The sequence below is a fragment of the Antedon mediterranea genome, chromosome 6, assembly GCF_964355755.1.
Source record: "Antedon mediterranea chromosome 6, ecAntMedi1.1, whole genome shotgun sequence".
Lineage (NCBI taxonomy): Eukaryota > Metazoa > Echinodermata > Crinoidea > Comatulida > Antedonidae > Antedon > Antedon mediterranea.
In genome coordinates this window covers 8704699-8722776 of record NC_092675.1, presented here as the reverse complement: position 1 = coordinate 8722776, position 18078 = coordinate 8704699, and the positions used below count along the sequence as shown (strand labels likewise).

At 35.7% G+C, this 18078-nt stretch overlaps 1 long non-coding RNA gene, 31 other non-coding genes and 5 pseudogenes across 32 annotated transcripts; 1 reads left to right on the top strand and 36 right to left on the bottom strand.

Annotated features, from left to right (window-relative positions):
* Positions 1–403: 403 nt before the first annotated feature.
* On the bottom strand, positions 404–522 carry LOC140052933 (5S ribosomal RNA). Its single transcript, XR_011845844.1, has one exon. It is a non-coding gene; the product is annotated as a 5S ribosomal RNA (ribosomal RNA).
* Positions 523–640: 118 nt separating this feature from the next.
* LOC140053518 (5S ribosomal RNA) lies at positions 641–759 on the bottom strand. Its single transcript, XR_011846377.1, has one exon. It is a non-coding gene; the product is annotated as a 5S ribosomal RNA (ribosomal RNA).
* Positions 760–877: 118 nt separating this feature from the next.
* Positions 878–996, bottom strand: LOC140052871 (5S ribosomal RNA). Its single transcript, XR_011845784.1, has one exon. It is a non-coding gene; the product is annotated as a 5S ribosomal RNA (ribosomal RNA).
* Positions 997–1113: 117 nt separating this feature from the next.
* On the bottom strand, positions 1114–1232 carry LOC140053438 (5S ribosomal RNA). Its single transcript, XR_011846297.1, has one exon. It is a non-coding gene; the product is annotated as a 5S ribosomal RNA (ribosomal RNA).
* Positions 1233–1531: 299 nt separating this feature from the next.
* On the top strand, positions 1532–5027 carry LOC140051348 (uncharacterized). The gene is made up of 5 exons (XR_011845509.1): positions 1532–1702; positions 2567–2735; positions 3062–3218; positions 3436–3515; positions 4291–5027. It is a non-coding gene; the product is annotated as an uncharacterized lncRNA (long non-coding RNA).
* A 706-nt stretch (positions 5028–5733) lies between these two features.
* LOC140053101 (5S ribosomal RNA) lies at positions 5734–5846 on the bottom strand (annotated as a pseudogene).
* Positions 5847–6919: 1073 nt separating this feature from the next.
* Positions 6920–7038, bottom strand: LOC140053402 (5S ribosomal RNA). The gene has a single exon (XR_011846263.1). It is a non-coding gene; the product is annotated as a 5S ribosomal RNA (ribosomal RNA).
* A 118-nt stretch (positions 7039–7156) lies between these two features.
* On the bottom strand, positions 7157–7275 carry LOC140053437 (5S ribosomal RNA). Its single transcript, XR_011846296.1, has one exon. It is a non-coding gene; the product is annotated as a 5S ribosomal RNA (ribosomal RNA).
* Positions 7276–7393: 118 nt separating this feature from the next.
* Positions 7394–7512, bottom strand: LOC140052808 (5S ribosomal RNA). Its single transcript, XR_011845723.1, has one exon. It is a non-coding gene; the product is annotated as a 5S ribosomal RNA (ribosomal RNA).
* Positions 7513–7629: 117 nt separating this feature from the next.
* LOC140053594 (5S ribosomal RNA) lies at positions 7630–7748 on the bottom strand. The gene has a single exon (XR_011846448.1). It is a non-coding gene; the product is annotated as a 5S ribosomal RNA (ribosomal RNA).
* Positions 7749–7866: 118 nt separating this feature from the next.
* Positions 7867–7985, bottom strand: LOC140053420 (5S ribosomal RNA). The gene has a single exon (XR_011846280.1). It is a non-coding gene; the product is annotated as a 5S ribosomal RNA (ribosomal RNA).
* Positions 7986–8782: 797 nt separating this feature from the next.
* On the bottom strand, positions 8783–8901 carry LOC140053401 (5S ribosomal RNA). Its single transcript, XR_011846262.1, has one exon. It is a non-coding gene; the product is annotated as a 5S ribosomal RNA (ribosomal RNA).
* Positions 8902–9019: 118 nt separating this feature from the next.
* LOC140053595 (5S ribosomal RNA) lies at positions 9020–9138 on the bottom strand. The gene has a single exon (XR_011846449.1). It is a non-coding gene; the product is annotated as a 5S ribosomal RNA (ribosomal RNA).
* A 117-nt stretch (positions 9139–9255) lies between these two features.
* On the bottom strand, positions 9256–9374 carry LOC140052984 (5S ribosomal RNA). The gene has a single exon (XR_011845893.1). It is a non-coding gene; the product is annotated as a 5S ribosomal RNA (ribosomal RNA).
* A 118-nt stretch (positions 9375–9492) lies between these two features.
* On the bottom strand, positions 9493–9611 carry LOC140052879 (5S ribosomal RNA). The gene has a single exon (XR_011845792.1). It is a non-coding gene; the product is annotated as a 5S ribosomal RNA (ribosomal RNA).
* Positions 9612–10407: 796 nt separating this feature from the next.
* On the bottom strand, positions 10408–10526 carry LOC140052922 (5S ribosomal RNA). The gene has a single exon (XR_011845833.1). It is a non-coding gene; the product is annotated as a 5S ribosomal RNA (ribosomal RNA).
* A 117-nt stretch (positions 10527–10643) lies between these two features.
* LOC140052800 (5S ribosomal RNA) lies at positions 10644–10762 on the bottom strand. Its single transcript, XR_011845715.1, has one exon. It is a non-coding gene; the product is annotated as a 5S ribosomal RNA (ribosomal RNA).
* Positions 10763–10879: 117 nt separating this feature from the next.
* On the bottom strand, positions 10880–10998 carry LOC140053436 (5S ribosomal RNA). The gene has a single exon (XR_011846295.1). It is a non-coding gene; the product is annotated as a 5S ribosomal RNA (ribosomal RNA).
* A 118-nt stretch (positions 10999–11116) lies between these two features.
* LOC140053078 (5S ribosomal RNA) lies at positions 11117–11235 on the bottom strand (annotated as a pseudogene).
* Positions 11236–11353: 118 nt separating this feature from the next.
* Positions 11354–11472, bottom strand: LOC140052910 (5S ribosomal RNA). The gene has a single exon (XR_011845821.1). It is a non-coding gene; the product is annotated as a 5S ribosomal RNA (ribosomal RNA).
* A 117-nt stretch (positions 11473–11589) lies between these two features.
* LOC140052898 (5S ribosomal RNA) lies at positions 11590–11708 on the bottom strand. Its single transcript, XR_011845810.1, has one exon. It is a non-coding gene; the product is annotated as a 5S ribosomal RNA (ribosomal RNA).
* Positions 11709–11826: 118 nt separating this feature from the next.
* On the bottom strand, positions 11827–11945 carry LOC140052905 (5S ribosomal RNA). The gene has a single exon (XR_011845816.1). It is a non-coding gene; the product is annotated as a 5S ribosomal RNA (ribosomal RNA).
* Positions 11946–12741: 796 nt separating this feature from the next.
* LOC140053400 (5S ribosomal RNA) lies at positions 12742–12860 on the bottom strand. The gene has a single exon (XR_011846261.1). It is a non-coding gene; the product is annotated as a 5S ribosomal RNA (ribosomal RNA).
* A 118-nt stretch (positions 12861–12978) lies between these two features.
* Positions 12979–13097, bottom strand: LOC140053435 (5S ribosomal RNA). The gene has a single exon (XR_011846294.1). It is a non-coding gene; the product is annotated as a 5S ribosomal RNA (ribosomal RNA).
* Positions 13098–13215: 118 nt separating this feature from the next.
* On the bottom strand, positions 13216–13334 carry LOC140052887 (5S ribosomal RNA). The gene has a single exon (XR_011845799.1). It is a non-coding gene; the product is annotated as a 5S ribosomal RNA (ribosomal RNA).
* A 117-nt stretch (positions 13335–13451) lies between these two features.
* Positions 13452–13570, bottom strand: LOC140052875 (5S ribosomal RNA). The gene has a single exon (XR_011845788.1). It is a non-coding gene; the product is annotated as a 5S ribosomal RNA (ribosomal RNA).
* A 118-nt stretch (positions 13571–13688) lies between these two features.
* LOC140052904 (5S ribosomal RNA) lies at positions 13689–13807 on the bottom strand. Its single transcript, XR_011845815.1, has one exon. It is a non-coding gene; the product is annotated as a 5S ribosomal RNA (ribosomal RNA).
* A 795-nt stretch (positions 13808–14602) lies between these two features.
* Positions 14603–14721, bottom strand: LOC140053539 (5S ribosomal RNA). Its single transcript, XR_011846397.1, has one exon. It is a non-coding gene; the product is annotated as a 5S ribosomal RNA (ribosomal RNA).
* Positions 14722–14839: 118 nt separating this feature from the next.
* LOC140053058 (5S ribosomal RNA) lies at positions 14840–14958 on the bottom strand. Its single transcript, XR_011845962.1, has one exon. It is a non-coding gene; the product is annotated as a 5S ribosomal RNA (ribosomal RNA).
* A 796-nt stretch (positions 14959–15754) lies between these two features.
* On the bottom strand, positions 15755–15873 carry LOC140052891 (5S ribosomal RNA). The gene has a single exon (XR_011845803.1). It is a non-coding gene; the product is annotated as a 5S ribosomal RNA (ribosomal RNA).
* A 271-nt stretch (positions 15874–16144) lies between these two features.
* Positions 16145–16263, bottom strand: LOC140053393 (5S ribosomal RNA). The gene has a single exon (XR_011846254.1). It is a non-coding gene; the product is annotated as a 5S ribosomal RNA (ribosomal RNA).
* Positions 16264–16380: 117 nt separating this feature from the next.
* LOC140053074 (5S ribosomal RNA) lies at positions 16381–16518 on the bottom strand (annotated as a pseudogene).
* A 117-nt stretch (positions 16519–16635) lies between these two features.
* On the bottom strand, positions 16636–16754 carry LOC140052863 (5S ribosomal RNA). Its single transcript, XR_011845777.1, has one exon. It is a non-coding gene; the product is annotated as a 5S ribosomal RNA (ribosomal RNA).
* A 118-nt stretch (positions 16755–16872) lies between these two features.
* On the bottom strand, positions 16873–16991 carry LOC140053066 (5S ribosomal RNA; annotated as a pseudogene).
* A 118-nt stretch (positions 16992–17109) lies between these two features.
* Positions 17110–17235, bottom strand: LOC140053046 (5S ribosomal RNA; annotated as a pseudogene).
* Positions 17236–17352: 117 nt separating this feature from the next.
* On the bottom strand, positions 17353–17471 carry LOC140052851 (5S ribosomal RNA). The gene has a single exon (XR_011845766.1). It is a non-coding gene; the product is annotated as a 5S ribosomal RNA (ribosomal RNA).
* Positions 17472–17589: 118 nt separating this feature from the next.
* LOC140052903 (5S ribosomal RNA) lies at positions 17590–17708 on the bottom strand. Its single transcript, XR_011845814.1, has one exon. It is a non-coding gene; the product is annotated as a 5S ribosomal RNA (ribosomal RNA).
* Positions 17709–18078: the final 370 nt, after the last annotated feature.

Genomic DNA, 18078 nt, shown 5'->3' with positions numbered 1-18078 from the left:
CCACAGCAGCAACATACAACAACAAACATGTCTTTGAACAACAACTTGTTTAACTTCAGTGATCGGACGAGAACCGTTGTTTTCAATGCAGTTTAGTTGAAAAACTTTCGATTAATTGCGGTTACAGTTTGAATTTATTTACTTATACTATCATCAACAGTATAAACACATTTTTGGAAAATCGAAACACTTAAAGGAGACTATATTTTAGGATTATTAAAAAGATAAAAACAGGTGTACGACAACAGATATTCACAGGCTAGGCAACCTGGTACGGTTGTAGACATTCGGTTACTTGCGGTTCAAGATTATAACTTAGAAAGATCTTATAGTTACTGTCATGAAAATATAATTGAAAGGTAAAATAAACTTTATTTAGTATAATTTAAAAAAGTTAAACATAGGTCTACGACACCAGGTATTCCCAGGCGGTCTCCCATCCAAGTACTAACCAGGCCCGACGTTGTTTAACTGCGGTGTTCGGACGAGAACCGGTGTTTTCAACGTGGTATGGTTGTAGACGTTCGGTTACTTGCGGTTCAAGATTATAACTTAGAAAGATCTTATAGTTACTGTCATAAAAACATAATTGAAAGGTAAAATAAACATTGTTTAGTATAATTTAAAAAGGTTAAACATAGGTCTACGACACCAGTTATTCCCAGGCGGTCTCCCATCCAAGTACTAACCAGGCCCGACGTTGTTTAACTGCGGTGTTCGGACGAGAACCGGTGTTTTCAACGTGGTATGGTTGTAGACGTTCGTTTACTTGCGGTTCAAGATTATAACTGAGAAAGATCTTATAGTTACTGTCATAAAAACATAATTGAAAGGTAAAATAAACTTTGTTTAGTATAATTTAAAAAAGTTAAACATAGGTCTACGACTCCAGGTATTCCCAGGCGGTCTCCCATCCAAGTACTAACCAAGCCCGACGTTGTTTAACTGCGGTGTTCGGAGGAGAACCGGTGTTTTCAACGTGGTATGGTTGTAGACGTTCGGTTACTTGCGGTTCAAGATTATAACTTAGAAAGATCTTATAGTTACTGTCAAAAAACATAATTGAAAGGTAAAATAAACATTGTTTAGTATAATTTAAAAAAGTTAAACATAGGTCTACGACACCAGGTATTCCCAGGCGGTCTCCCATCCAAGTACTAACCAGGCCCGACGTTGTTTAACTGCGGTGTTCGGAGGAGAACCGGTGTTTTCAACGTGGTATGGTTGTAGACGTTCGGTTACTTACGGTTCAAGATTATAACTTAGAAAGATCTTATAGTTACTGTCAAAAAACATAATTGAAAGGTAAAATAAACATTGTTTAGTATAATTTAAAAAAGTTAAACATAGGTCTACGACACCAGGTATTCCCAGACAGTTTCGCTTCCACGGACTAACCGGTTCTACAACAGACCAATCACATAGTCTGAATTTTCTACAACAGTCCAATGAGATTGCAAAGCAGCTCTACAACCTGTAGAAAATTTCTACAACAGTCCAATCACCGCCCTCAATCTCTACAACAACCTTCTACAAACTAATTTGCATAAGTATATCCATGACGTCAGATCCTACCAATAGTAAAGTTATCGCTGAAAACTTTTGACAAAAAGAAGTTATTAAATTCGATATTTTGCTATCTGTGAACGTTGTTTACTTTCAACAAATGCTGAGGTGAATACATTCGCCTCTACTGGATAGAGTAAGCGTATTTTTTATAGCTATAGTTATGGACAAAGCGGTCGTAGATCACCGCTAAGGTGCTAGGCCTAGCTAATAATACTAATAGTAGCTAGATGATGGGTAGTGAACAGGAACGTAATTCACCGCCCGAAAAGATCCCCGGTGTTTTGCTTCAACTTCATTATCGTAGCCTAGGAGTAGGACGTTCTATAGTACATTGTTGTCTGCCCTCTAGTAGGGTAGTAGGGGCCTAGGCCTATCTCGTAGTAGTAAAGAACAATAAATAAATAATTATAATTAATAATAATAACAATATTGAACATTTTATTTTATTAAAAAGAATAATCAGCCTACACCTTCTTAGGCCCTACCCCTAGTCTAGGCCTAGTTACTAGTACTACTAGGCCTAGTCTATAGGCTACTACTAAGGCCTTATATTAAGGATAGGTCTGTTTGTTGTTGGTGATAGAAATAAAGTTTGCTAGACAAGAATATTCGGTTCCCCTAATCCAAGTATCCTTAGGTATATTAGGCTCCTCCTAATCCTAAAATATCTCATTGTACAGGTCATCTAGGCCTTAGATTATTGTTATTATTATTATATCTTGTTGAGAAATACCTATAATACTCCTCAAACTATATATTTTTATTTATTTATTCTCAAAGAATATTTCAATAAATTTAACAGCAGTTTTAAAGAAAAGATGTTTTTATTGCTCATGGTATTTTTTTGTGCATTTAGAAAACTACAATTAATAGGTTTAATATATTTTTGCTTGTAAATTCATTTTTTTTTCTTAGGATATTCTCAACTAATAGGTTGGTAGAGGAAAGTAAATAAAACAAATTGCTTAACATCTTTTCTGTTCATTCATTTTTTCAGGCAAACTTCATAGAGGCGTATACGTAAGTTGGCTTCTCAACCAAGTCCTACCTTAGGCATGAAAAGAGAGATGAAGAAGATGGCGATGTAGTGCACTGTGATTCCATCACAATCATGATGGGAGAAATCTTGTGCATCATTGCACCAATCAAGTATTTATTATATACTGGTAATTGTTTATTTTTACATGTGATGTACTGCATCATTATTATCAACAGCATCATTATCATCAACAGCATCATTATCATCCACATCATCATTATTATTCAACAGTATTATTGTTATTGTTATTTTCATTATTATTTATATATATAGCATCATCATTAGTATCATCATCATTATTGTTATTATCATTATCAATGTAATTTCAGTAGTGGTGTGCTACTAATCAACAATTTATTTCTTTATGATATATAAGTAAGGAAAAAAAATAAAATATGTAAATATTGTTAAATTATTGGAAAACTATTTGATATTCCAATGTTTCTGTTACAGGTCCTTAATTATCAAGATCTATGGTGATGGACAGGTATGCTCAATGAATGAGGGAAACTGTTGACTACTGTTACTTTGAGTTGTGGCCTCTGATGCACAAGAGTCATACTTGAGGATGCCTTCACCCTAAAGTCCTTTATGCAGACAACTACTGCAGGTATAGCAATTTCTTTGTTACAAAAGAAAACATAATAATGTTTGTGCAGGTATATTGTGTTGTTCATGTTTGTTTGCAGGTGTTACATATTCATAATGATGTTTTTTATAATGATGATGCTGATGGTAATAATGATGTTATTGATAGTAATGATGATGATATGATGCTGTTGATAATAATGCTTTTTTTTTTCAATTTTTAAAAATGTTTCTTACAGGATCTACTCAACATTCAATGACTACACAGCTAACTGCTACATTCTATTCCTTCGAAGTGATGCAGGACTGTGCCTTCCAGGTAAATGTAATACGCCCACCTAATTTCCTAGTCAGTAATTGAACCAGTGGCCGTAATCACCAATAACACTTAAGTGAGATATTTCTCTTAAATCCTAAGACTATTTTACTAAAGTGGTATTCACAAAGGTTTTAAGATTAAGTGAAATCCTTAAATTGGTCTATTTTTCCCTTAACACAGAGGTCCCTTAAAAGTTTCCTTAGCTATTCAGTACCTTGTAGATAACCCCAATCTAGGCTAGATAGAGATGCTAGGCCCCCCTGTTGGTCTGCCCAGTAACAAGCCTGGGATTCATATATAAGTATTTTCCTTAACCTAAGTGTGATTGGTGAATACGGCCACAGGGCCCTACGGGTAAAAGCCACTTGCTGTTAAGCTAAACTGACACCCCTTCTAGTCTGGGAGCTAAACTGCTTGTTCACACTGTTTATAATTCCCCCTCCTTAGAACCATATCCTTCACGCGAGAATTACTTTCATATTTCATATCATATTAGTCCATATACCTGTTCAGGTGTGAAATAAATCCATTCCATCACTGCCAATATGCTGTGAATTGTACCAAGACACAATGGGTCCACATTCCTTCTAGCGCAGGAACTGATAGGAGTTTACATACCTTACACCATACCATTTCAATTAGTTGTAAAATCTTGGCTATTCTAATGAAATATCATGACAACATTAACAAAGCTAGGTTCATTATTGATCTTGAATTACATAATGATTGACATGTGTTTCTGTTTGTCTCCTTATGCAACGTCAACCATGTATAGCATGTAATGTACCAAACTGAGGAGGCCTACACAGGAAGTATGTTCCATCAGTGCGATGCGTACGAAAGAACTTTTGTCCAACCATAATTAACAAATAGTAAGTGATAGACTCGGGGTTCACTAGTTTATGATAATTATGAACATTTTGTGCAGGAAGTAGATGCAGAATTGGAGCAACAAGGCGAGGAAATGACTAATTAAAATGTAATACAGTATAATCAAGAGCATCATTGTTTTTGTTTTTGTGTGTATTTTTCACATAATTTTGTTCTTTTATAAGAAATGTAATTATGATTATTACCGATTTGTGAATCGTTTAAGCCGTAATAAGAAGATAAAATCTTAATAATGTAAATGATGATGAAACAGAAAAATATTTTATATATATATATTATATAAATTAATATGTATTTTCTTCAACAATAAGTTACACATTTGTCATGCTGTCTATAACTGCAAAATAAATATGTTTTGAATACAAATCTGTTATAGCTATCTGAATGATGAATCTAATATTTTATCTCTTTTGTGGGTACAGTCACCCCCTTTATTAATTCGCACGTGATAATCAATCCTTATCAATTAATATTTAAATAATATTTTATACAGTTTGAAATAATTATTAAATTAGGCTATAGATAATATTGATTGTGTTACTATAAAATATGATAAAACAATGAAATGTACAGAGAGAATATTTATTTAAAATATTCAGTACTAAAAATTGAGATTTGTTTTATGAAATACATTTTTACTAATTTTAGTAAATATTACAAAAATATAGTTAAGGTATTAGTTAAACACAGTACTAAAATGTATTAGTTTTTTTTATATTGATAATGACATTCTTAACACATGGTATTGCCTTTTTTATTTGTACATGAATTTTGAATAAATAACTATTTAATGTATATACATTGCTTCGTCATTTGCTTTACCATTACCATAGCACTGCTATATATATATTATTTATAATTTAATAGTAATATTATTAGTATATAATAATTTTACAACAAAAGGAGAATCAAAGACTATCTAACTACTTTAAAAAATGAGTGATCTGACTGAACATACAAACAGTTTGTGGCAGTAAATACTATTTAATCAACATCAAATACTGTGCATAAGCTTGTATTAAATCATCGGATGACGGTTTATTAAGTTCTTTGATCCAAAGAATTTATTTTCCTTAATTAAGCATATGCTTAATTTTTATCATAAAAGAAATGAAACCGTCACTGAATAAACACAACGGTTACCAAAGAAATATAAAAGACTAAAAAGCAAAAAATGGACTAATAGCAAAAATACACATATATAATTACCAAAAAACAGGTACATTCAATCAGTGAATAACAGAAAAAAACTCTTTTCCCAGCGTAGGTGGCGTGCTCCAATCACCAGTGATCAGGGGGGTTCAGGCGTAGCGAAGGTCCCTGGCGGGGTGATGAGCCATTCCCAGGCGGTCTCCCATCCAAGTACTAACCAGGCCCGACGTTGTTTAACTGCGGTGTTCGGACGAGAACCGGTGTTTTCAACGTGGTATGGTTGTAGACATTCGGTTACTTGCGGTTCAAGATTATAACTGAGAGAGATCTTATAGATGTACAAAAGATTCAGGCCGCTTTGTTGCTAAGAATCAAACGCGCACACAAGTGGACGCCCACGTAGTACAGTGACGTTTGTACCGTCACCACAGCAGCAACATACAACAACAAACATGTCTTTGAACAACAACTTGTTTAACTTCAGTGATCGGACGAGAACCGTTGTTTTCAATGCAGTTTAGTTGAAAAACTTTCGATTAATTGCGGTTACAGTTTGAATTTATTTACTTATACTATCATCAACAGTATAAACACATTTTTGGAAAATCGAAACACTTAAACGAGACTATATTTTAGGATTATTAAAAAGATAAAAACAGGGGCGGATTGCTATAAAACAGTCTTAACTAATGGTCTTAACTCCCCGATTAAAGACGGCTTTATCTGATAGACGGTCTTACTAAAGCCACCCCTGTTAGACCATTGCTATAAAACAGTCTTAGATAAGACCGCGTAAAGTAACAAATTGAGGGCGTACTTTGCGCGTAGAATACCAAATAAGGTAATGTTCGTCACGCTTGTTCAATTCACAATCATAACAGTACGTACATTTCTACGCAAGAAAATCTATTCTAGGGCTATATAAGAATAAAATCACCGTTATTATTTGATTTAACACTTAAAACTCGTTCTATTGGTTGTCTTTGACGATAAATAATACGTAAAAGCAACAAAAAGAGAGGTTTAAGACTGTTTTAAGACTCCTTCGAGTAGGCTTTAATTTTAGAGACCGTTTACAGGTTAGACCGCGGTATAAAAATGGTCTATAATATAAGACTACTTGCTACGTCACGAATTATAGCCGGCTAAGCGCTAAGACCGGTTATAGACCGCTTATAGCAATCCGCCCCAGGTGTACGACAACAGATATTCACAGGCTAGGCAACCTGGTACGGTTGTAGACATTCGGTTACTTGCGGTTCAAGATTATAACTTAGAAAGATCTTATAGTTACTGTCATAAAAATATAATTGAAAGGTAAAATAAACTTTATTTAGTATAATTTAAAAAAGTTACACATAGGTCTACGACACCAGGTATTCCCAGGCGGTCTCCCATCCAAGTACTAACCAGGCCCGACGTTGTTTAACTGCGGTGTTCGGACGAGAACCGGCGTTTTCAACGTGGTATGGTTGTAGACGTTCGGTTACTTGCGGTTCAAGATTATAACTTAGAAAGATCTTATAGTTACTGTCATAAAAACATAATTGAAAGGTAAAATAAACATTGTTTAGTATAATTTAAAAAAGTTAAACATAGGTCTACGACACCAGGTATTCCCAGGCGGTCTCCCATCCAAGTACTAACCAGGCCCGACGTTGTTTAACTGCGGTGTTCGGAGGAGAACCGGTGTTTTCAACGTGGTATGGTTGTAGACGTTCGTTTACTTGCGGTTCAAGATTATAACTGAGAAAGATCTTATAGTTACTGTCATAAAAACATAATTGAAAGGTAAAATAAACTTTGTTTAGTATAATTTAAAAAAGTTAAACATAGGTCTACGACACCAGGTAATCCCAGGCGGTCTCCCATCCAAGTACTAACCAGGCCCGACGTTGTTTAACTGCGGTGTTCGGACGAGAACCGGTGTTTTCAACGTGGTATGGTTGTAGACATTCGGTTACTTGCGTTTCAAGATTATAACTGAGAAAGATCTTATAGTTACTGTCAAAAAACATAATTGAAAGGTAAAATAAACATTGTTTAGTATAATTTAAAAAAGTTAAACATAGGTCTACAACACAAGGTATTCCCAGGCGGTCTCCCATCCAAGTACTAACCAGGCCCGACGTTGTTTAACTGCGGTGTTCGGAGGAGAACCGGTGTTTTCAACGTGGTATGGTTGTAGACGTTCGGTTACTTGCGGTTCAAGATTATAACTTAGAAAGATCTTATAGTTACTGTCATAAAAATAAAATTGAAAGGTAAAATAAACTTTATTTAGTATAATTTAAAAAAGTTAAACATAGGTCTACGACACCAGGTATTCCCAGGCGGTCTCCCATCCAAGTACTAACCAGGCCCGACGTTGTTTAACTGCGGTGTTCGGACGAGAACCGGTGTTTTCAACATGGTATGGTTGTAGACGTTCGGTTACTTGCGGTTCAAAGTATATATAAATCTTATATTCACTGTCAAAATCTCTATAAACACATAATATCCTATAACCTAATACTTTTGTTCATTTAATATAGAACATTTTCTAGGATTGAAATTAGCAGCTGCTGAAACCATGACGTTGATATTTACACCCACTTCTGTTGAAGAAACACATACTTGAAAGGTAAATTCAACTTTTTTAGTATAATTTAAAAAGTTATACTGAGGTTCTTAAAAAGATAATATAAAGGAAACAATAACACTGTACAATGAAGCATAACACATTAGCGGCATGTACAAAAGATTCAGGCCGCTTTGTTGCTAAGAATCAAACGCGCACACAAGTGGACGCCCGCGTAGTACAGTGACGTTTGTACCGTCACCACAGCAGCAACATACAACAACAAACATGTCTTTGAACAACAACTTGTTTAACTTCAGTGATCGGACGAGAACCGTTGTTTTCAACGCAGTTTATTTGAAAAACTTTCGATTAATTGCGGTTACAGTTTGAATTTATTTACTTATACTATCATCAACAGTATAAACACATTTTTGGAAAATCGAAACACTTAAACGAGACTATATTTTAGGATTATTAAAAAGATAAAAACAGGTGTACGACAACAGATATTCACAGGCTAGGCAACCTGGTACGGTTGTAGACATTCGGTTACTTGCGGTTCAAGATTATAACTTAGAAAGATCTTATAGTTACTGTCATAAAAATATAAATGAAAGGTAAAATAAACTTTATTTAGTATAATTTAAAAAAGTTACACATAGGTCTACGACACCAGGTATTCCCAGGCGGTCTCCCATCCAAGTACTAACCAGGCCCGACGTTGTTTAACTGCGGTGTTCGGACGAGAACCGGCGTTTTCAACGTGGTATGGTTGTAGACGTTCGTTTACTTGCGGTTCAAGATTATAACTGAGAAAGATCTTATAGTTACTGTCATAAAAACATAATTGAAAGGTAAAATAAACGTTGTTTAGTATAATTTAAAAAAGTTAAACATAGGTCTACGACACCAGGTATTCCCAGGCGGTCTGCCATCCAAGTACTAACCAGGCCCGACGTTGTTTAACTGCGGTGTTCGGACGAGAACCGGTGTTTTCAACGTGGTATGGTTGTAGACATTCGGTTACTTGCGGTTCAAGATTATAACTGAGAAAGATCTTATAGTTACTGTCAAAAAACATAATTGAAAGGTAAAATAAACATTGTTTAGTATAATTTAAAAAAGTTAAACATAGGTCTACGACACAAGGTATTCCCAGGCGGTCTCCCATCCAAGTACTAACCAGGCCCGACGTTGTTTAACTGCGGTGTTCGGACATGAACCGGTGTTTTCAACGTGGTATGGTTGTAGACGTTCGGTTACTTGCGGTTCAAGATTATAACTTAGAAAGATCTTATAGTTACTGTCATAAAAACATAATTGAAAGGTAAAATAAACTTTGTTTAGTATAATTTAAAAAAGTTAAACATAGGTCTACGACACCAGGTATTCCCAGGCGGTCTCCCATCCAAGTACTAACGAGGCCCGACGTTGTTTAACTGCGGTGTTCGGACGAGAACCGGTGTTTTCAACGTGGTATGATTGTAGACGTTCGGTTACTTGCGGTTCAAGTATATATAAATCTTATATTCACTGTCAAAATCTCTATAAACATATATATCCTATAACCTAATAGTTTTGTTCATTTATTATAGAACATTTTCTAGGATTGAAATTAGCAGCTGCTGAAACCATGACGTTGGTATTTACACCCACTTCTGTTGAAGAAACACATACTTGAAAGGTAAATTCAACTTTGTTTAGTATAATTTAAAAAGTTATACTGAGGTTCTTAAAAAGATAATATAAAGGAAACAATAACACTGTACAAAGAAGCATAACACAATAGCGGCATGTACAAAAGATTCAGGCCGCTTTGTTGCTAAGAATCAAACGCGCACACAAGTGGACGCCCGCGTAGTACAGTGACGTTTGTACCGTCACCACAGCAGCAACATACAACAACAAACATGTCTTTGAACAACAACTTGTTTAACTTCAGTGATCGGACGAGAGCCGTTGTTTTCAATGCAGTTTAGTTGAAAAACTTTCGATTAATTGCGGTTACAGTTTGAATTTATTTACTTATACTATCATCAACAGTATAAACACATTTTTGGAAAATAGAAACACTTAAACGAGACTATATTTTAGGATTATTAAAAAGATAAAAACAGGTGTACGACAACAGATATTCACAGGCTAGGCAACCTGGTACGGTTGTAGACATTCGGTTACTTGCGGTTCAAGGTTATAACTTTGAAAGATCTTATAGTTACTGTCATAAAAATATAATTGAAAGGTAAAATAAACTTTATTTAGTATAATTTAAAAAAGTTAAACATAGGTCTACGACACCAGGTATTCCCAGGCGGTCTCCCATCCAAGTACTAACCAGGCCCGACGTTGTTTAACTGCGGTGTTCGGACGAGAACCGGTGTTTTCAACGTGGTATGGTTGTAGACATTCGGTTACTTGCGGTTCAAGATTATAACTGAGAAAGATCTTATAGTTACTGTCAAAAAACATAATTGAAAGGTAAAATAAACATTGTTTAGTATAATTTAAAAAAGTTAAACATAGGTCTACGACACCAGGTATTCCCAGGCGGTCTCCCATCCAAGTACTAACCAGGCCCAACGTTGTTTAACTGCGGTGTTCGGACGAGAACCGGTGTTTTCAACGTGGTATGGTTGTAGACATTCGGTTACTTGCGGTTCAAGATTATAACTGAGAAAGATCTTATAGTTACTGTCAAAAAACATAATTGAAAGGTAAAATAAACATTGTTTAGTATAATTTAAAAAAGTTAAACATAGGTCTACGACACCAGGTATTCCCAGGCGGTCTCCCATCCAAGTACTAACCAGGCCCGACGTTGTTTAACTGCGGTGTTCGGAGGAGAACCGGTGTTTTCAACGTGGTATGGTTGTAGACGTTCGGTTACTTGCGGTTCAAGATTATAACTGAGAAAGATCTTATAGTTACTGTCATAAAAATATAATTGAAAGGTAAAATAAACTTTATTTAGTATAATTTAAAAAAGTTAAACATAGGTCTACGACACCAGGTATTCCCAGGCGGTCTCCCATCCAAGTACTAACAAGGCCCGACGTGGTTAAACTGCGGTGTTCGGACGAGAACCGGTGTTTTCAACCTGGTACGGTTGTAGACATTCGGTTACTTGCGGTTCAAGGTTATAACTTTGAAAGATCTTATAGTTACTGTCATAAAAATATAATTGAAAGGTAAAATAAACTTTATTTAGTATAATTAAAAAAAGTTAAACATAGGTCTACGACACCAGGTATTCCCAGGCGGTCTCCCATCCAAGTACTAACCAGGCCCGACGTTGTTTAACTGCGGTGTTCGGACGAGAACCGGTGTTTTCAACGTGGTATGGTTGTAGACATTCGGTTACTTGCGGTTCAAGATTATAACTGAGAAAGATCTTATAGTTACTGTCAAAAAACATAATTGAAAGGTAAAATAAACATTGTTTAGTATAATTTAAAAAAGTTAAACATAGGTCTACGACACCAGGTATTCCCAGGCGGTCTCCCATCCAAGTACTAACCAGGCCCGACGTTGTTTAACTGCGGTGTTCGGACGAGAACCGGTGTTTTCAACGTGGTATGGTTGTAGACGTTCGGTTACTTGCGGTTCAAGATTATAACTTAGAAATATCTTATAGTTACTGTCTTAAAAACATAATTGAAAGGTAAAATAAACTTTGTTTAGTATAATTTAAAAAAGTTAAACATAGGTCTACGACACCAGGTATTCCCAGGCGGTCTCCCATCCAAGTACTAACGAGGCCCGACGTTGTTTAACTGCGGTGTTCGGACGAGAACCGGTGTTTTCAACATGGTATGGTTGTAGACGTTCGGTTACTTGCGGTTCAAAGTATATATAAATCTTATATTCACTGTCAAAATCTCTATAAACACATATATCCTATAACCTAATACTTTTGTTCATTTATTATAGAACATTTTCTAGGATTGAAATTAGCAGCTGCTGAAACCATGACGTTGATATTTACACCCACTTCTGTTGAAGAAACACATACTTGAAAGGTAAATTCAACTTTTTTAGTATAATTTAAAAAGTTATACTGAGGTTCTTAAAAAGATAATATAAAGGAAACAATAACACTGTACAATGAAGCATAACACATTAGCGGCATGTACAAAAGATTCAGGCCGCTTTGTTGCTAAGAATCAAACGCGCACACAAGTGGACGCCCGCGTAGTACAGTGACGTTTGTACCGTCACCACAGCAGCAACATACAACAACAAACATGTCTTTGAACAACAACTTGTTTAACTTCAGTGATCGGACGAGAACCGTTGTTTTCAATGCAGTTTAGTTGAAAAACTTTCGATTAATTGCGGTTACAGTTTGAATTTATTTACTTATACTATCATCAACAGTATAAACACATTTTTGGAAAATCGAAACACTTAAACGAGACTATATTTTAGGATTATTAAAAAGATAAAAACAGGTGTACGACAACAGATATTCACAGGCTAGGCAACCTGGTACGGTTGTAGACATTCGGTTACTTGCGGTTCAAGATTATAACTTAGAAAGATCTTATAGTTACTGTCATAAAAATATAATTGAAAGGTAAAATAAACTTTATTTAGTATAATTTAAAAAAGTTACACATAGGTCTACGACACCAGGTATTCCCAGGCGGTCTCCCATCCAAGTACTAACCAGGCCCGACGTTGTTTAACTGCGGTGTTCGGACGAGAACCGGCGTTTTCAACGTGGTATGGTTGTAGACGTTCGGTTACTTGCGGTTCAAGATTATAACTTAGAAAGATCTTATAGTTACTGTCATAAAAACATAATTGAAAGGTAAAATAAACATTGTTTAGTATAATTTAAAAAAGTTAAACATAGGTCTACGACACCAGGTATTCCCAGGCGGTCTCCCATCCAAGTACTAACCAGGCCCGACGTTGTTTAACTGCGGTGTTCGGAGGAGAACCGGTGTTTTCAACGTGGTATGGTTGTAGACGTTCGTTTACTTGCGGTTCAAGATAATAACTGAGAAAGATCTTATAGTTACTGTCATAAAAATATAATTGAAAGGTAAAATAAACTTTGTTTAGTATAATTAAAAAAAGTTAAACATAGGTCTACGACACCAGGTATTCCCAGGCGGTCTCCCATCCAAGTACTAACCAGGCCCGACGTTGTTTAACTGCGGTGTTCGGACGAGAACCGGTGTTTTCAACGTGGTATGGTTGTAGACATTCGGTTACTTGCGGTTCAAGATTATAACTGAGAAAGATCTTATAGTTACTGTCAAAAAACATAATTGAAAGGTAAAATAAACATTGTTTAGTATAATTTAAAAAAGTTAAACATAGGTCTACGACACCAGGTATTCCCAGGCGGTCTCCCATCCAAGTACTAACCAGGCCCGACGTTGTTTAACTGCGGTGTTCGGACGAGAACCGGTGTTTTCAACGTGGTATGGTTGTAGACGTTCGGTTACTTGCGGTTCAAGATTATAACTTAGAAATATCTTATAGTTACTGTCTTAAAAACATAATTGAAAGGTAAAATAAACTTTGTTTAGTATAATTTAAAAAAGTTAAACATAGGTCTACGACACCAGGTATTCCCAGGCGGTCTCCCATCCAAGTACTAACGAGGCCCGACGTTGTTTAACTGCGGTGTTCGGACGAGAACCGGTGTTTTCAACATGGTATGGTTGTAGACGTTCGGTTACTTGCGGTTCAAAGTATATATAAATCTTATATTCACTGTCAAAATCTCTATAAACACATATATCCTATAACCTAATACTTTTGTTCATTTATTATAGAACATTTTCTAGGATTGAAATTAGCAGCTGCTGAAACCATGACGTTGATATTTACACCCACTTCTGTTGAAGAAACACATACTTGAAAGGTAAATTCAACTTTTTTAGTATAATTTAAAAAGTTATACTGAGGTTCTTAAAAAGATAATATAAAGGAAACAATAACACTGTACAATGAAGCATAACACATTAGCGGCATGTACAAAAGATTCAGGCCGCTTTGTTGCTAAGAATCAAACGCGCACACAAGTGGACGCCCGCGTAGTACAGTGACGTTTGTACCGTCACCACAGCAGCAACATACAACAACAAACATGTCTTTGAACAACAACTTGTTTAACTTCAGTGATCGGACGAGAACCGTTGTTTTCAATGCAGTTTAGTTGAAAAACTTTCGATTAATTGCGGTTACAGTTTGAATTTATTTACTTATACTATCATCAACAGTATAAACACATTTTTGGAAAATAGAAACACTTAAACGAGACTATATTTTAGGATTATTAAAAAGATAAAAACAGGTGTACGACAACAGATATTCACAGGCTAGGCAACCTGGTACGGTTGTAGACATTCGGTTACTTGCGGTTCAAGATTATAACTGAGAAAGATCTTATAGTTACTGTCAAAAAACATAATTGAAAGGTAAAATAAACATTGTTTAGTATAATTTAAAAAAGTTAAACATAGGTCTACGACACCAGGTATTCCCAGGCGGTCTTCCATCCAAGTACTAACCAGGCCCGACGTTGTTTAACTGCGGTGTTCGGACGAGAACCGGTGTTTTCAACGTGGTATGGTTGTAGACGTTCGGTTACTTGTGGTTCAAGATTATAACTTAGAAAGATCTTATAGTTACTGTCATAAAAACATAATTGAAAGGTAAAATAAACATTGTTTAGTTTAATTTAAAAAAGTTAAACATAGGTCTACGACACCAGGTATTCCCAGGCGGTCTCCCATCCAAGTACTAACGAGGCCCGACGTTGTTTAACTGCGTTGTTCGGACGAGAACCGGTGTTTTCAACATGGTATGGTTGTAGACGTTCGGTTACTTGCGGTTCAAAGTATATATAAATCTTATATTCACTGTCAAAATCTCTATAAACACATATATCCTATAACCTAATACTTTTGTTCATTTATTATAGAACATTTTCTAGGATTGAAATTAGCAGCTGCTGAAACCATGACGTTGATATTTACACCCACTTCTGTTGAAGAAACACATACTTGAAAGGTAAATTCAACTTTGTTTAGTATAATTTAAAAAGTTATACTGAGGTTCTTAAAAAGATAATATAAAGGAAACAATAACACTGTACAATGAAGCAAACACATTAGCGGCATGTACAAAAGATTCAGGCCGCTTTGTTGCTAAGAATCAAACGCGCACACAAGTGGACGCCCGCGTAGTACAGTGACGTTTGTACCGTCACCACAGCAGCAACATACAACAACAAACATGTCTTTGAACAACAACTTGTTTAACTTCAGTGATCGGACGAGAACCGTTGTTTCCAATGCAGTTTAGTTGAAAAACTTTCGATTAATTGCGGTTACAGTTTGAATTTATTTACTTATACTATCATCAACAGTATAAACACATTTTTGGAAAATAGAAACACTTAAACGAGACTATATTTTAGGATTATTAAAAAGATAAAAACAGGTGTACGACAACAGATATTCACAGGCTAGGCAACCTGGTACGGTTGTAGACATTCGGTTACTTGCGGTTCAAGATTATAACTTTGAAAGATCTTATAGTTACTGTCATAAAAATATAATTGAAAGGTAAAATAAACTTTATTTAGTATAATTTAAAAAAGTTAAACATAGGTCTACGACACCAGGTATTCCCAGGCGGTCTCCCATCCAAGTACTAACCAGGCCCGACGTTGTTTAACTGCGGTGTTCGGACGAGAACCGGTGTTTTCAACCTGGTACGGTTGTAGACGTTCGGTTACATGCGGTTCAAGATTATAACTTAGAAAGATCTTATAGTTACTGTCATAAAAACATAATTGAAAGGTAAAATAAACATTGTTTAGTATAATTTAAAAAAGTTAAACAGATATTCACAGGCTAGGCAACCTGGTACGGTTGTAGACATTCGGTTACTTGCGGTTCAAGATTATAACTTAGAAAAATCTTATAGGTACTGTAAAAAAACATAATTGAAAGGTAAAATAAACATTGTTTAGTATAATTTAAAAAAGTTAAACATAGGTCTACGACACCAGGTATTCCCAGGCGGTCTCCCATCCAAGTACTAACCAGGCCCGACGTTGTTTAACTGCGGTGTTCGGACGAGAACCGGTGTTTGCAACGTGGTATGGTTGTAGACATTCGGTTACTTGCGGTTCAAGATTATAACTGAGAAAGATCTTATAGTTACTGTCAAAAAACATAATTGAAAGGTAAAATAAACTTTGTTTAGTATAATTTAAAAAAGTTCAACATAGGTCTACGACACCAGGTATTTCCAGGCGGTCTCCCATCCAAGTACTAAACCAGGCCCGACGTTGTTTAACTGCGGTGTTCGGACGAGAACCGGTGTTCGGACGAGAACCGGTGTTTTCAACGTGGTATGGTTGTAGACATTCGGTTACTTGCGGTTCAAGATTATAACTGAGAAAGATCTTATAGTTACTGTCAAAAAACATAATTGAAAGGTAAAATAAACATTTTTTAGTATAATTTAAAAAAGTTAAACATAGGTCTACGACACCAGGTATTCCCAGGCGGTCTCCCATCCAAGTACTAACCAGGCCCGACGTTGTTTAACTGCGGTGTTCGGACGAGAACCGGTGTTTTCAACGTGGTATGGTTGTAGACATTCGGTTACTTGCGGTTCAAGATTATAACCGAGAAAGATCTTATAGTTACTGTCATAAAAATATAATTGGAAGGTAAAATAAACTTTATTTAGTATAATTTAAAAAAGTTAAACATAGGTCTACGACACCACGTATTCCCTGGTGTTCTCCCATCCAAGTACTAACGAGGCCCGACGTTGTTTAACTGCGGTGTTCGGACGAGAACCGGTGTTTTCAACCTGGTACGGTTGTAGACATTCGGTTACTTGCGGTTCAAGGTTATAACTTTGAAAGATCTTATAGTTACTGTCATAAAAATATAATTGAAAGGTAAAATAAACTTTATTTAGTATAATTTAAAAAAGTTAAACATAGGTCTACGACACCAGGTATTCCCAATTCCCAGGCGGTCTCCCATCTAAGTACTAACCAGGCCCGACGTTGTTTAACTGCGGTGTTCGGACGAGAACCGGTGTTTTCAACGTGGTATGGTTGTAGACATTCGGTTACTTGCGGTTCAAGATTATAACTGAGAAAGATCTTATAGTTACTGTCAAAAAACATAATTGAAAGGTAAAATAAACATTGTTTAGTATAATTTAAAAAAGTTAAACATAGGTCTACGACACCAGGTATTCCCAGGCGGTCTCCCATCCAAGTACTAACCAGGCCCGACGTTGTTTAACTGCGGTGTTCGGACGAGAACCGGTGTTTTCAACGTGGTATGGTTGTAGACGTTCGGTTACTTGCGGTTCAAGATTATAACTTAGAAATATCTTATAGTTACTGTCATAAAAACATAATTGAAAGGTAAAATAAACTTTGTTTAGTATAATTTAAAAAAGTTAAACATAGGTCTACGACACCAGGTATTCCCAGGCGGTCTCCCATCCAAGTACTAACGAGGCCCGACGTTGTTTAACTGCGGTGTTCGGACGAGAACCGGTGTTTTCAACATGGTATGGTTGTAGACGTTCGGTTACTTGCGGTTCAAAGTATATTTAAATCTTATATTCACTGTCAAAATCTCTATAAACACATATATCATATAACCTAATACTTTTGTTCATTTATTATAGAACATTTTCTAGGATTGAAATTAGCAGCTGCTGAAACCATGACGTTGATATTTACACCCACTTCTGTTGAAGAAACACATACTTGAAACATAAATTCAACTTTTTTAGTATAATTTAAAAAGTTATACTGAGGTTCTTAAAAAGATAATATAAAGGAAACAATAACACTGTACAATGAAGCATAACACATTAGCGGCATGTACAAAAGATTCAGGCCGCTTTGTTGCTAAGAATCAAACGCGCACACAAGTGGACGCCCGCGTA